This window comes from Furipterus horrens, unplaced genomic scaffold (assembly GCF_987537825.1).
Source record: "Furipterus horrens unplaced genomic scaffold, mFurHor1.1.pri manual_scaffold_8, whole genome shotgun sequence".
Lineage (NCBI taxonomy): Eukaryota > Metazoa > Chordata > Mammalia > Chiroptera > Furipteridae > Furipterus > Furipterus horrens.
In genome coordinates, this window is record NW_028327178.1 from 43,204,885 (window position 1) to 43,218,389 (window position 13,505).

Sequence of the window (13,505 nt, forward strand, 5' to 3'; positions counted from 1 at the left end):
TAAATACACATAATTATAAAACAAAATGAAATGTGATACTTAAAATATATACTCAAAGAAATCAAATCTTAGGCTGCAGTATCCCTAAACGGTGTGTAGTGAATGAGAAAGAATTAGAAGTGCCTTTTAGCAGCCTTTAAAATTCTCTTGCACGTGAAAACCTAACAGTGTGACAGTCTTCAATATGAAAAAAAAATCACTGTATTTACTTATTTTTTTAATTTTTTAATTGTTGTTTTATTACAGTTGTCCCATTTTCCCTGGTTGCTTGTCCCTACCCCACCCACCGCTCCCCTCTCCCACAATCAATCCCCATTCTGTTGTCCATGTTCATGGGTCATTTACATTAGCTCCTTGACTAGACATTTCCCCTTCTTTCTCCCCTTCTTCCTCTCCCCCCGCCCCTCTGGTTTTCTAGGTTGAAAAGAAACAATTACAAAAGAGCATTATCTTTATATGTTTTTTTTCAAAGGTTATATTTATTCATTTTAGAGAGAGAGGAAGGGAGGGAGAGAGGGAGAGAAACACCAATGTGAGAGACAATCATCAATTGGTTGCCTCTCCCACATGCCCCCACTGGGGACCAGGCCAGAACCCACAAATCTGCCCTGACTGCGAATCAACCAGTGACCTTTCACTTTGTGGAATGATGCTCAACCAATTGAACCACATTGATCAGGGCTATCCATATATGTTTTGTGTGGAATTTGCTATCTATAAAGTTTGGATGCAGACATTTTTTAGTCCTTTACTCTTCATTTCTGTTTCTTTCTTGCTTTACTATACAAAGATATCCAATACAAAAAGATATTGATGAAAACAGGCAACATTGTTTTTTAACTTTATTTTTATTGTTGACACTATTACAAATGTCCTCATCCCCCCCCCTTGCCCACCTCCACCCAACTGCTCCCCACCTTCCCTCTGGTCATCACCACACTATTATCTCTATTGTTTATACATATATGTTCTTTAGCTAACCCCTTCACCTTTCATCCACTCTTCTGCTCCCTGCTGCCCTCTGAAAGCAGTCAGTCTGTTCCATGTATCCATGCCTTTGTTTCTATTTTGTCAGTTTATTTTGTTCATTAGATTCCACATGTAAGTGAAATATATGGTATTTGTCTTTCTCAGAGTTGCTTATTTCACTTAGCATAATAATTTCCAGGTCCATACATGATGTTGGAAAAAGTAAGATTTCCTTATTTTTTCAGTCATGTAGTATTCCATTGTATAAATATACCAATTTTTTGATCCACTCATCTACTAATGGGCACTTGGACTGTTTCCAGATCTTGGCTATTATTAATATCACTGCTATGAACATAGGGTTGCATACATTCTTTCACGTTGTTGTTTAGGGATTCTTAGGACATAATCCCAGAAATGTGTCATATTTATGGGATTATATCACACTACTTTTAACTTTTTGAGGAAACTCTCTACTATTTTCCATAGTAGCTGTACTAGTCTTGAATGCATGCAATTTTTAAAGTAATAAAAGATTTTTTTTATCTTTTAATTTAATCTTTTTAAGTGTATTTTATTGATTGTGCTATTACAGTTGTACCCATTTCTTTTCCCTTTGCTCCCCTCCACCCAGTACCCCTCTTCAAAGCCTTCAGCAATCCCACTCCCCTTAGTTCACGTCCATGGGTCATGCACATAAGTTCTTTGGCTTCATCATTTCCTATATTATTCTTAACTTTCCCTTGTCTTTTTTGTACTTACAAATTATGCTTCATTTTTTCAAATTGTTTTTCTATTACAGTTGTCCCACTTTTCCCCCATTGCTCCCCCCCAACCCACCACTTCTCCCACAGTCATTCCGCACCATGTTGTCCATGTCCGTGGGTTATTTATACCAGTTCCTTTACTAAACCCTTCCCCTACTTATCCCCATTCTCTCCTTCACCCCTCCCCCCTGATAACTGTTATTCTGTTCCTTGTTCAATTTTGTTCATTTTTTTTGCCTTGTTCATTAGTTTCCTGTATAAGGTGATATCATATGGTATTTTTCTTTCATTACCTGGCTTATTTCACTAAGCATAATTCTCTCTAGTTTAATCCATGTTGTCGCAAATGGCAGGAGTTCCTTGTTTCTTTCTGCTGCATAGGATTCCATTGTGTAAATGTATCACAGATTTTTTTATTCTTTTTTAAAATATGTTTTATTGATTATACTGTTACAGTTGTCCCAATTTCCCTTAACTCTTCTCCCCTCTACCTGTGGCTCCCCTCCCTCTAGTTGTCCCCCCTTTTTAGTCCATGTCCATTGGTTGTGCATATAGTTCTTCTCAACCTCTTCCTGTCTACTCCATTCCCTCCTACTATGCTTCTTAATTCCTGTACCATCTCCCTCCCTTACCCCTCCCTGCTGACCTCCCCCCAGTATGTTCCCCATACCTATAGTTCTTTTTGCACTCTTGTTGCCTATTTAGTTTGCCTTTGTTTCAATTATCTAGCTTCTGTTGTTGGTTCTTGTGATGCAGTTTTCATTTTAATGTTCAAAGTTTTGATCCTCCTTTTTCTAAACCAGTCCTTTTAACATCTCATATAATAGTGGTTTGGATCTAATGAACTCTTTCAGTTTTATTTTTTCCTGGAAGCACTTTCTCTGCCCTTCTATTCTGAATGACAATTTCACTGGATAGAGTATTCATGGCTGTAGGTTTTGGATTTTCATTACTTTGAATATTTCTTGCCAGTCCCTTCTGGCCTGCAGGGTCTTCCTTGAGAAGTCAGCTGATAGTCTTATTGGGACCTTTTTGTACATGATTTTTTTTTTTTCTCTCTTGCTGCTTTTAAGATTCTCTCTTTATCTTTAACTTTTGACAATTTGATTATAATGTGTCTTGGAGTGGTTCTCCCTGGGTCCAGTTTTCTTGGAACTCTCTGTGTTTCCTGGACCTGTAAGTCTTTTTCCTTTCCCAAGTTTGGGGAGTTCTGTTTTATTATATTTTCACTTAATTTTTCAATTTCTAGTTCTTCTTCTTTGCCCTCTGGCAATACTATAATTCGTATCTTCGATCTCTTATAGTTGTCTCAGAGGTTTCTGATCCTCTTCTCACTTTCCTTGCTTTCTGTTTCCTCTTTCCACACTGGTTGACTGTTTGTTTCTTCCCAATGTTCCAGTTTGTTGATTTGATCTCTGGATTTTATTTCCTCACCAGTTGCCTCATATGTGTTTTTGTTCTTTTCCATATGAGTGGTTTTCAATCCTTTCTCATCTTTTTCCAAATCTTTTGTTAATTCTGTAAGCCACCTTATAACAATAGCTCTGAACTGAGCCTTTGACAGGTTTCTTATTTGTTCATCTGTCAGATTCTTCATCTGTTGCCTGGTGAACTCCATCACTGGGATTTCTATAGTTGTCTGCCTCATTCTGACAGATTTGCATTTTGCTTTGCTTCTTGGGCCGGCATAGGGGGCGGAGCCTGTGTATTCATCACAACCCAGTGACCGGTGGTGATCCGCAACCTTTTTCTCCATGCTGTGGTGATTTGTCGTCACTACCCAGTGACCGGCGGCAATCTGCAACCTTTTTTTTTGCGGCGCTGTGGTGCTTTGTATGGGGGCGGGGGTCCAAAATGGATTCCTGCCATTATTCTCTGCTGTGAGACCGGGATCCAACCTTCCGTTCTCTGGGCCTCATCATCCTAGGCAATGCAGTGGCTGCTTTTCCCAGCATTGGGGTCATGAGCAGCTGAGGCTCAACTGCAGCCAGGATTGCTCTCCCTGATGCTGTCCCTGGTGCTACCGTGAACAGCACCACTCACTTTTGCTCTTCCTACCTGTCCGACGAGTGCTGATGGTTTATAACTTTGTATGTTGGGCTTCCGTGTAGTTTTATTTTCTGGATTTTCTAGTTATCTTTTGTTTTGAGGTAGTTGTATTCCTTTCTAGTTGTAGAGGGAGACGGAGCATGTCAGTCTAAGCCTCCATCTTGGCTGGAAGTCTGTATCACAGTTTTTTAACCCACTCATTTACAGATGGGCACTTAGGCTGTTTCCAGCACTTGGCTATTGTAAACAGTGCTGTTATGAAATAGGGGTGCATAAGTACTTTTGAATTGGGGTTTCAGGATCCTTTGGGTATAATCCTAGCAGTGGAATTGCTGGTTCAAAAGGCAGTTCCATTTTTAGTTTTTTGAGGTAATTCCATACTGTTTTCCATAGTGGCTGCACCAGCCTGCATTCCCACGAGCAGTGCACCAGGGTTCCCTTTTCTCCACATCCTCGCCAGCACTTGTTTGTTGATTTGTGGATGATGGCCATTCTGACAGGTGTAAAGTGGTTTCTCACTGTGGTTTTTATTTGCATCTGTCTGATGGCTAGTGTTGTTGAGCATTCTTTCATATTTCTAGGGACCCTCTGTGCATCCTGCTTGGAGAAGTGTTTGTTCAGGTCCTTTGCCCACTTTTTAATTAGGCTGTCTGTCTTCTTGGTATTTAGACATGTAAATTCTTTATATATTTTGGAGATTAAGCCCTTGTCTGAGGTATCATTGGCAAATATGTTTTCCCATATGATTGGGTCCCTTTTCATCTTGCTGAGGTTTTCTTTTGCTGAGCAGAAACTTTTTACTTTGATGTAGTACCATTTCTTTATTCTTTCTTTTATTTCCCTTGCCTTAGGAGATGTATCATTGAAAATATTCCTATGTGGGATACCTGAAATGTTCCTGCCTATGTTTTCCTTGAAGACTTTTATGGTGCCATGGCTTATATTAAAGTAATTGATCCATCTTGTGTTTATTCTGGTTTACAGTGAAGGTTAGTGGACAAGTTTCATTTTTTTGCACGTCCCTGTCCAGTTCTCTCAGCACCATTTGTTGAAGAGGTTCTTCTCACTCCATTTTATGCTTCTTCCCCCTTTGTCAAATATTAGTAGACCATAAAGACCTAAATTTATTTCTGAGCTCTATATTCTGTTCCATTGGTCTATATGTCTGTTCTCATGCCAGTACCAGACTGTCATGATCACAGTGACTTTGTAGTAAAGTTTGATGTCAGGTATTGTGATTCCTCCTGCTGTGTTCTTCTGTCTCAAGATTGCTCTGGCTATATGGGGTCTTTTTTGGTTTCATATAAATATTGAAGTATTTGTTCTAGGTCTGTGAAATATGTCATTGGTATTTTAATAGGGATTGTGTTGAAACTGTAAATTGTTTTGGGTAGTAAGGACATTTTAATGATGCTGATTTTCCCATTCATGAATATGGTATTTGCTTCCATTTATTCTTTCCTCACCTTTATGTAGTTTTCACAGTACAGATCTTTTATCTCTTTGGTTAAGTTTATTCCTAGGTACTTTATTTTTCTTGTTGCTATACTAAATGGGATTTTTTTTTAGTTCCTGTCTCTGATATTTTATTGTTGGTGTACAAAAATGCCTTTGATTTCTGTATATTGACTTTGTGCCCTGCTATTTTGCCAGATTCACTTATTATATTGAGTAGTTTTCTAGTGGCGTCTATAAAGTTTTCTATGTATACTACCAAGTCATCTGCAAATAATGACAGTTTTACTTCCTCTTTTCCAATTTGGATGCCTTTTATTTCTTTTTCTTGTCTGATTGCTGTGGCTAGGCCTTCCAACAATATGTTGAATAGGAGTGGAGAAAGTGGACATCCCTTTCATGTTCCTGATCTTATGGGGAATGCTTTCAGTTTTTGTCCATTGAGTATAATGTTGGCTTCAGACTTCTCATATATAGCCTTTATTATGTTGACATATGCTCCCTGCATTTCCATCTTGCTGAGTGTTTTCATCATAAATGGTGTTGTACTTTATCGAATGTTTTTTCAGCATCTATTGATATGATCATGTGATTTTTGGCTTTCATTTTGTTTATGTGGTGTATTACATTTATTGATTTGTGACTATTAAACCATCCTTGCATCCCTGGGATGAATCCCACTTGATCACGGTGTATGATCTTTTTAATGTGTTGCTGGATCTGTTTTGCAAAATTTTCTTGAGGATTTTAGCATTTATGTTAATCAGTGATATTGGCCTGTAGTTTTCTTTCTTTGTTGTGTCTTAAACTGGTTTTTGAATTAGGGTAATACTGACTTCAGAGAAAGAGTTTGGGAACCTTCCCTCTTCTTGGATTGTTTTGGAATAGCTGGAGAAGGGAAAGCAGTTTTCTTGAATTTGCTGAAGCTTCTTTTTGATCCTACCATGTGGTCTATCTTTGAAAATGTCCCATGTGCATTTGAAAAGAATATATATTTTGCTTCTTTGGGGTGAAAAGTTCTGTATATATCAGTTAAGTCCATTTGGTTTAGTGTGTTGTTCAGTGCCTCAATATCCTCGGTGTTTCCATGCTTCAAAGATCTGTCCATTGTTGACAATTGGGTGTTAAAAATCCCCTACTATAAGTATGTTGCTGTTGATATCCTTCTTGTAGTCTTCTACTATTTTTCTTATATATTTGGGTGCTCCTATGTTGGGTGCATATATGTTTACAAGGATTATATGTTCTTGATGGGTCGTTCCTTTCCATCTTATGAAATGCCCTTCTTTGTCTCTTTTTATGGTCTTCGCTGTGAAATCTGTTTTTTCTGATACAAATGTTGCTATCCCACCTCTTTTTTCATGTCCATTTGCTTGGAATAGTTTTTTCCATCCCTTCACTTTCAGTCTATGTAAATATTTTGTTTTGAGGTGTGTTTCTTGTAGACAGCATATATGTGGGTCATGTTTTTATATCCATTCAACTACTCTATGCCTTTTGAAAGGATCATTTAATCTATTTCCATTTAAGATTATTATTGACAGGTATTTATTCATTTCCTTTTGTACCTGTGTTCCTATCCCTCTCTCTTTTTCTTCTTTTTTTACAGTATTTCCTTTAGCATCTCATGCAATGTTGGTTTGGTGGAGATGTATTCTTTTAGTCTTCCTTTGTCTGGGAAACTCCTTATTTCACTTTCCATTTTGAAAGAGAGCCTTGCTGGGTAGAGTATTCTAGGTTGTAGGCCTTCATTTTTCATTGCTTGCAATATTTTTTGCCATTCCTTTCTAGCTTGTAGTGTTTCTGTTGAAAAATCAGTTAATAGCCTTATCAGAGCTCCATTGTATGTTATTTGCTGTTTTTCTCTTGCTGCTCTTAGGATTCTCTCTTTGTCTTTGAATGTTGTCATTTTAATTATGATTTGCCTTGGAGTGGGCCTTTTTGGTTCATCTTCATTGGGACCCTTTGTGCTTCTTGGACTTGCATGACTTCTTTTCTCATCAAGTTAGGAAAATTTTCTGTCATTACTTTTTCAATCAGGTTTTCTATTCCATGCTCCTCTTCTTCTTGTATCCCTATGATATGAATATTGTTTCATTTCATGTTGTCCTGCATTTCTCTTACAACAGCTTCATTCTTTTTCTATCTTTTTTCATCTTGTTGTATTGTCTGGGAATTTTTTTCTACATTGTCCTCTAACTCACTGATCCAATTCTCAGCTTCCTTTAGCCTGCTTTTGATTGATTCTACTCTGTTCTTCAGTTCAGAAATTATATTCTTCATTTCTTCCTGGTTCTTATTGATAGTTTCTATGTCCTTTTTTATGCTGATGTAGTTCTCCATTAGTTCCTTGTAGCTTTCCTGGAGTTCTTTGTAGTTTCCCTGAAGTGCATTGTAGTTTTCTCTGAGTTTGTCAAGTTTATTGAGCATCTGTATAACCATTCTTTTGAATTCCGTATCTGATAGTTTGCTTACCTTTGTTTCATCTAGCTCTCTTTCTGGGGATTTCTTTATTTTCATTGGGAGGTTGTTTCTGTGTCTCCCCATGTTGGATGCTTTTTGTTTGTTTTTGTTTCTTAGATTTATCTGCTTTGATTTTTCTGCCTTCGCAGTATGAGATTCTGTATAGGAGACCTGGGGGATTTAGTGGTGCAGTTTCTTTGATCTCCTGAGCTTGATTCTCTTGGAATGTCCTTTATGCCATTTGTTTAAGCTGTCTGTTTGTATTTCAGTTAGTCTTTGGTGGAACCTTTTCTCTGGCTAGTTGATTAAGAGTCACTCTGCCCATCTTGTCTTGAGTTCTTTTGTGGAGGTGCTTTGGGTGCTATCTTCTTTTTCTGTATCTACTCCTTGTCAAAATTCCATGGGTTTCCCATCTTCTTTTCTGGCTGGCTGACTGTGAGGGGATCTAGCTGGATTCCGAGGCTGCTATTCTCTCACTCACGGGCCTGCTGCAGCTCTCTACTATGAGCTGCACTTAGTTGAGTTCCACCCCTCCCCCAGTCCTGCGGCACCCTCCAACCCTCCTCAGGCCAGAGCACATGAGCATAGTCCCTGTCCAGCCTCAGGTCCTGTCTCTGCTCCCCCTCCACAAAAAGTCTCTGTGTTGCCTCCAAGTTGCAGTACTGGTTGCGTCCCTGCCTGACAGAGCCTTGTTGTGCACATGCATGTGACACTTGCCTGCCTGGCCTCCGTACTGAGTCTGGGGTTCTGCCACAGCTTTCCTCTATGGGCTCCTCTCTACGACTCAGTTCTGCATTTTTTTTTTTTTTTTTTGGTGGAGCCTTGATGTGAGCACCCAGGGTGCAGTGTTGCCAACCCAGGAAGTCCCCACCTAGACTCAGTTCATACAGTATCTCACAGTCTGGGCTGTTCACTGTCTCCCCATGCCTCCAGCTATTTCAACCAAACCTTCTCACTGACTCCCTCCAGGAACTTGCTGGTCAGGGCACTGATGGCAGGGGAAAGTTTCCAAGCAGAACACAGCTAATGAGCTGGTCAGCTGCTGCCCCTTTCAGGTGCAGTGCGGCAGAGGCGCTGGGTTGGGAAGCAGAGTGACTGCACTTGAAGAGCATGGGCCGAGCTTTCTGCTCTCTTTCATGCTGTTCCCACACTCCTGTCCCTGTCCGCCCTATCTGAAATCCACCCTCACTCACTCCACTTCTTGTTTGTACTCCAAGTCCTTCCACGATGGGAGCTAGCAGACAACACTGCTACCTACTCCGCTGCCATCTTCTTCTCCCCAATTATGCTTCTTAATCCCTGCATCATTTCCCCATTTCTGCCCCTTCCCCCTCCCAGCTGATAACTCTCCAAATATTCCTCATACCTATGATTCTGTTCCTAACCTGGTTGTCTGCTTAGTTTGTTTTAGTTTTTTGTTTGTTTGTTTGTTTTTAGGTTCTTCTGTTGATAGTTGTGACTTTGTTGTCATTTTAATGCTCATAGTTTTGATCTTTTTCTTGAGTAAGTCTCTTTAACATTTCATAAAATAAGAACTTGGTAATGATGAGCTCCTTTAGCTTTACCTTGTCTGGGGAGCACTTTATCTGCTCTTCCATTCTAAATGATAGTTTTACTGGATAGAGTAATCTTGGTTGTAGGTCCTTGCTTTTCATCACGTTAAGTATTTCTTGCCAGTCCCTTCTTGCCTGCAAACTTTGTTTTGAGAAATCTGCTGTTGGTATTATAGAAACCCCATTGTAGGTAACTCTGCTTTTCTCTTGCTGCTTTTAAGAGTCTCTCTTTACCTGTAACCTTTGGGGTCCTCTTTGGGTCTAGCTTGTTTGGGACTCTGTGCTTCTTAGCCTTATATGTTTACTTCCTTTGCCAAATTAAGGAAGTTTTCCTTCATTATTTTTTCACATAATTTTTCAGTTTCTTTCTCTTCCTCTTATCCTTCTGGCACCCCAGTTTATTTCTTCCTTATGTTCCAAATCATTGATCTGAACCCCGGTTTCTTTCCATTCACCATTGGTTTTGTGTGGATTTTCCTTTATTTCACTTAGCATAGCCTTCATTTCTTCCCTTCTGTGTTTGCCATACTCAAGCATATCTGTCAAGTCTGTGAGCATCTTTATAACCAGTGTTTAGAACTCTGCATCTTTTAGGTTGGCTATCTCCTCATCTGTTACAATCCCTATCTCCTCATCACTTAGTTCTCCCACTGGAACCTTGATCCTTTCCCTCTTTTGGTCCACACTTCTCTGTCTCCTCAACTTGACAGCCTCCTGTGTTTGCTTCTGTGTCTTAGGTAGAGCTGTCACATCTATTACATTGTACGGGGTGGAGCCTTAGGAGTGGTGCAACCCATTTCACCACGTTGTGGTGTTATATGTGGGGAAGGGACTTGAGAGGAAACAATGTCACTTGCTCAGCACTCGACCCTTTTCCAGGCACTTCTCCCACTACCCATATGAGACCGGCAGCTCTCTAGCTGTTACCCTGGCCATGGTTTCCAAAGTGGGTGTGTTTGTGTACATTATAGGACCATGAGAACCCTCTAAATAAACAGACTCTGCTGAGAGACTGGCAGCTTCTTCCTCCGCTCCAACCCCCATTGGTATTCACAGTCAGAAACAATGAGGCTTTATCTTTCTGGGTGCTGGAACCATGAGCTGCGTGGTCTGCTCTGGTGCTGGGAGTGCTCCCCAGGTGTTTTTCTCGACTTTTATAATGTGTGACTGCTCTTTTCACCTGCTGGCCATAGCCTCTGTTGCTACTGCTGCCTCCACACCACATCCTCCCATCCCGGCTTCACCCTTCTTACCTATCTGGATGAGTATTTCATCTTAGTATCTTTGTTTGTTGGACTTCTATGCAGCTCAATTTTCTATAACTTCTGGTTGCCTCTGATTTTGAGGTAGTTGTATTCCTTCTCAGTTGTGGAAGGAGGTACAGTGTGTCTACCTATGCCTCCATCTTGGCCAGATATCCTAAAGTAATAAAAGTTTATCAAAACAAAATAAAAAGTAATAACTTCTAGACAGATTCCTAAAACATATTTAGATTAGCAATATAAGAATATACAATGATACGGCTATTGTAATTTAATCCAATGCTCTTTTACTTTTTCTATAATGATATAAATTTTGGATAGTCAGTGACAAATTCAACACAAGTAAATGAATGTTTTATCCATACAATGACTAAGACCTAAGTAGTTCCAAATCCATCCTATAAACATTTTTTTCATTCATTTACATGAGCCTGATACATTGTTCCACCTTTTATTTGTATTTCTTACATGAATTTTATTAAATTTCATTTCAAATAAAAAGAGTAGTCATGCATACATTACTTCAACATGAGGATTGTAACAAAAACTGGCAGAACTACCATTAAACAAAAATCAATCTGTAGGCTGTAGATAAAGTTAGAAAATCAAGCCAGAAGACCAGCACTCAGCAAAGTCAAAATCTAAGGTTGAGGTCTCATTGTATGAAATATGTAACACTCCTCTTTTTCCTGCACAAGTTCTAAATCTATTGAAAGGTAAACAGAATGAAAATCCAAATATCATTTTTATTACTGAAACAAATATTTGGAGAAAGTTTCTGAGCACTGAGAACAAAAATCTTGCCAACACTCTGCAAGTCTAAAATCTGAGAAAGCCACTATTGGGAAAGTTTGGGGAGCAGACCATCAAAGCTTAGCCTGCAGTAGAAAGAGAGGAAAACAGAACCCCAGTAACAGATTAGTTCTGCCCAATCAAGAAACTTACATCAGTGATGGTCGATCACTTGTCAGGGACCTCTCTCTCTCTTACTCCATGGGACAAAAGAACAAGGGAACTACTTTAGGGAAGTCCCTCCATATAGATACCTAAAAAAGTTGAGAAGTAATATTTATTCCTAAAGTTCCATAGTTTCTTTTTCTGTTGATCCATTTGGATTTAGCTATCAAGCCTATTTAGTTACTCCTCTCTGACAGGAGATCAAAAATCCATCATGACAGTTCTGGACCCCTTTCACAAGCCCTCTTCCCCAATACTAGCTGTGGTTGTTTTGTGAATTCACCTAATAATGCAGGTAAATAGCATTGAACTTACTCCTGCAGTGATCTAAAACTGGTCATCAATTAAATTACCTCTAAGATTATATAATGCCTAAGTTTTTTTTAATTCCAAGATGTATCTGGGCACACCCAACATAGGTCATCAAATATTTTTCAAAGAGATTGAACAACAACATCAAGATATGCCATTTAAAACAGGCCAACACATATAGTAGCTATAAATTTGAATACAAATTACCTTCCATTGTAAATTTCCTAGAGAAATATTATTGCCCCAAATTAAATTCCGTTAAAGTCCAGAGGATTTAAAGTCTGAAGTATTCAATTCAAAATTAAATTGCCTTCCTACTATGAATTTAGTGTTCAGTCATTGGAGTACAAAGTAAAATTTCCTTGTCCTTATAAGAATATTCAAAGAAACTAAAATCAAAAGTTCTCAAGTTAAAGTCCTAAAATCATTACTTTAAATGTGTTTGTTCTTCTCAGTCAAACAGAGATGTCTTATTCTGAACCTAGCATGTCTGGACTTCTTTAGCAGCTGAAGAATGTTATTATCTTCCCAACAGTCTGTATTGTTACTCAGGACCTCAAAATTAAAATTAGTTTCTCATACATGCCATTTTTTAATCCAAAAAGTATGGTGTACATACAAGATTATATGTTTCATACCTGACACCCACCAAATTTAAGAATACATACAACCATGTCTGCCCTCTTAGAGCAGTTTTCTAGGCAGAATTATGTTCCATAATCCTACCTTTGATGTTACAAAACACACTGCAGACACTCATGGTACCTGAGAGAAGGAAGAAAAATGTAGTAGACTACTTTCTCATTTCAGCATTGTCAGGATGCCAGACTTTCATAGAATCCATAAGCTGAGAGCAAATTCACTTAGAAGATAGTGCCACCAGTAGGTTATGATGGCACTGTGCTTCCCCTATTCTGGAGGAACATGCACCTATGCAGGCCATTTCATCTCTCAGGCCATTGCATCAGGCATCACTGTTTTTTTTTGCAAATTATAGTAAACTTCACTATTAGCAGCTCAATTCTCCAAATCATATCTGTGATGCATCTTTCCATTTGCCATTTTTGAAACCTATTAATATACAGTTCCCCTTTGATTCTGGTGTGTCTAGTACCTAAGTATTGTATTTAGGATGGACTCTGTCAAATGACACAAGCTTCACTCTCATTTGAAGTTATTTTCAGTTCTGCACCACTCTAGTGGCTTCCATGGCTTCTTATGGTAGAAATGCTCAGGCCTATAAAATTTGGTTTACTGTTGTATTCCTACTGTCTTATCAGTACCTACAAATATGTGCATTACACAGTAAGTGTTCAATTTCTATTGTACCAATGAATTAGGGATAATTTCAAATGGCCACATGTGAAAAAGCTAAGGCATCTAGTTTGGTGCCATAAGTTAAAATAAAAACACACATCTAAATGACAAATCAGACAAGTACATGCAAAAAAAAAAAAATCAACCTCAAGTGATTCATTTATAATCCAGATAAATTATAAAAATCCAGAGAAGCACAAATAGCATAAAACAAGTGAGATACATAAAACCAATGAAATTGGAAGACAACTATTCAGATGATAGATGACTGAAAGGGAAGAACAAAAATGTGATCATGAGTAAATGCAATTCCTAAGAGTGCCTTGTATTTTTGCCTCCAGAATTTGTCTATACTGTTCCTTTTATCTATACTATTACCTCCCTTTCCAACCCTACTTTTT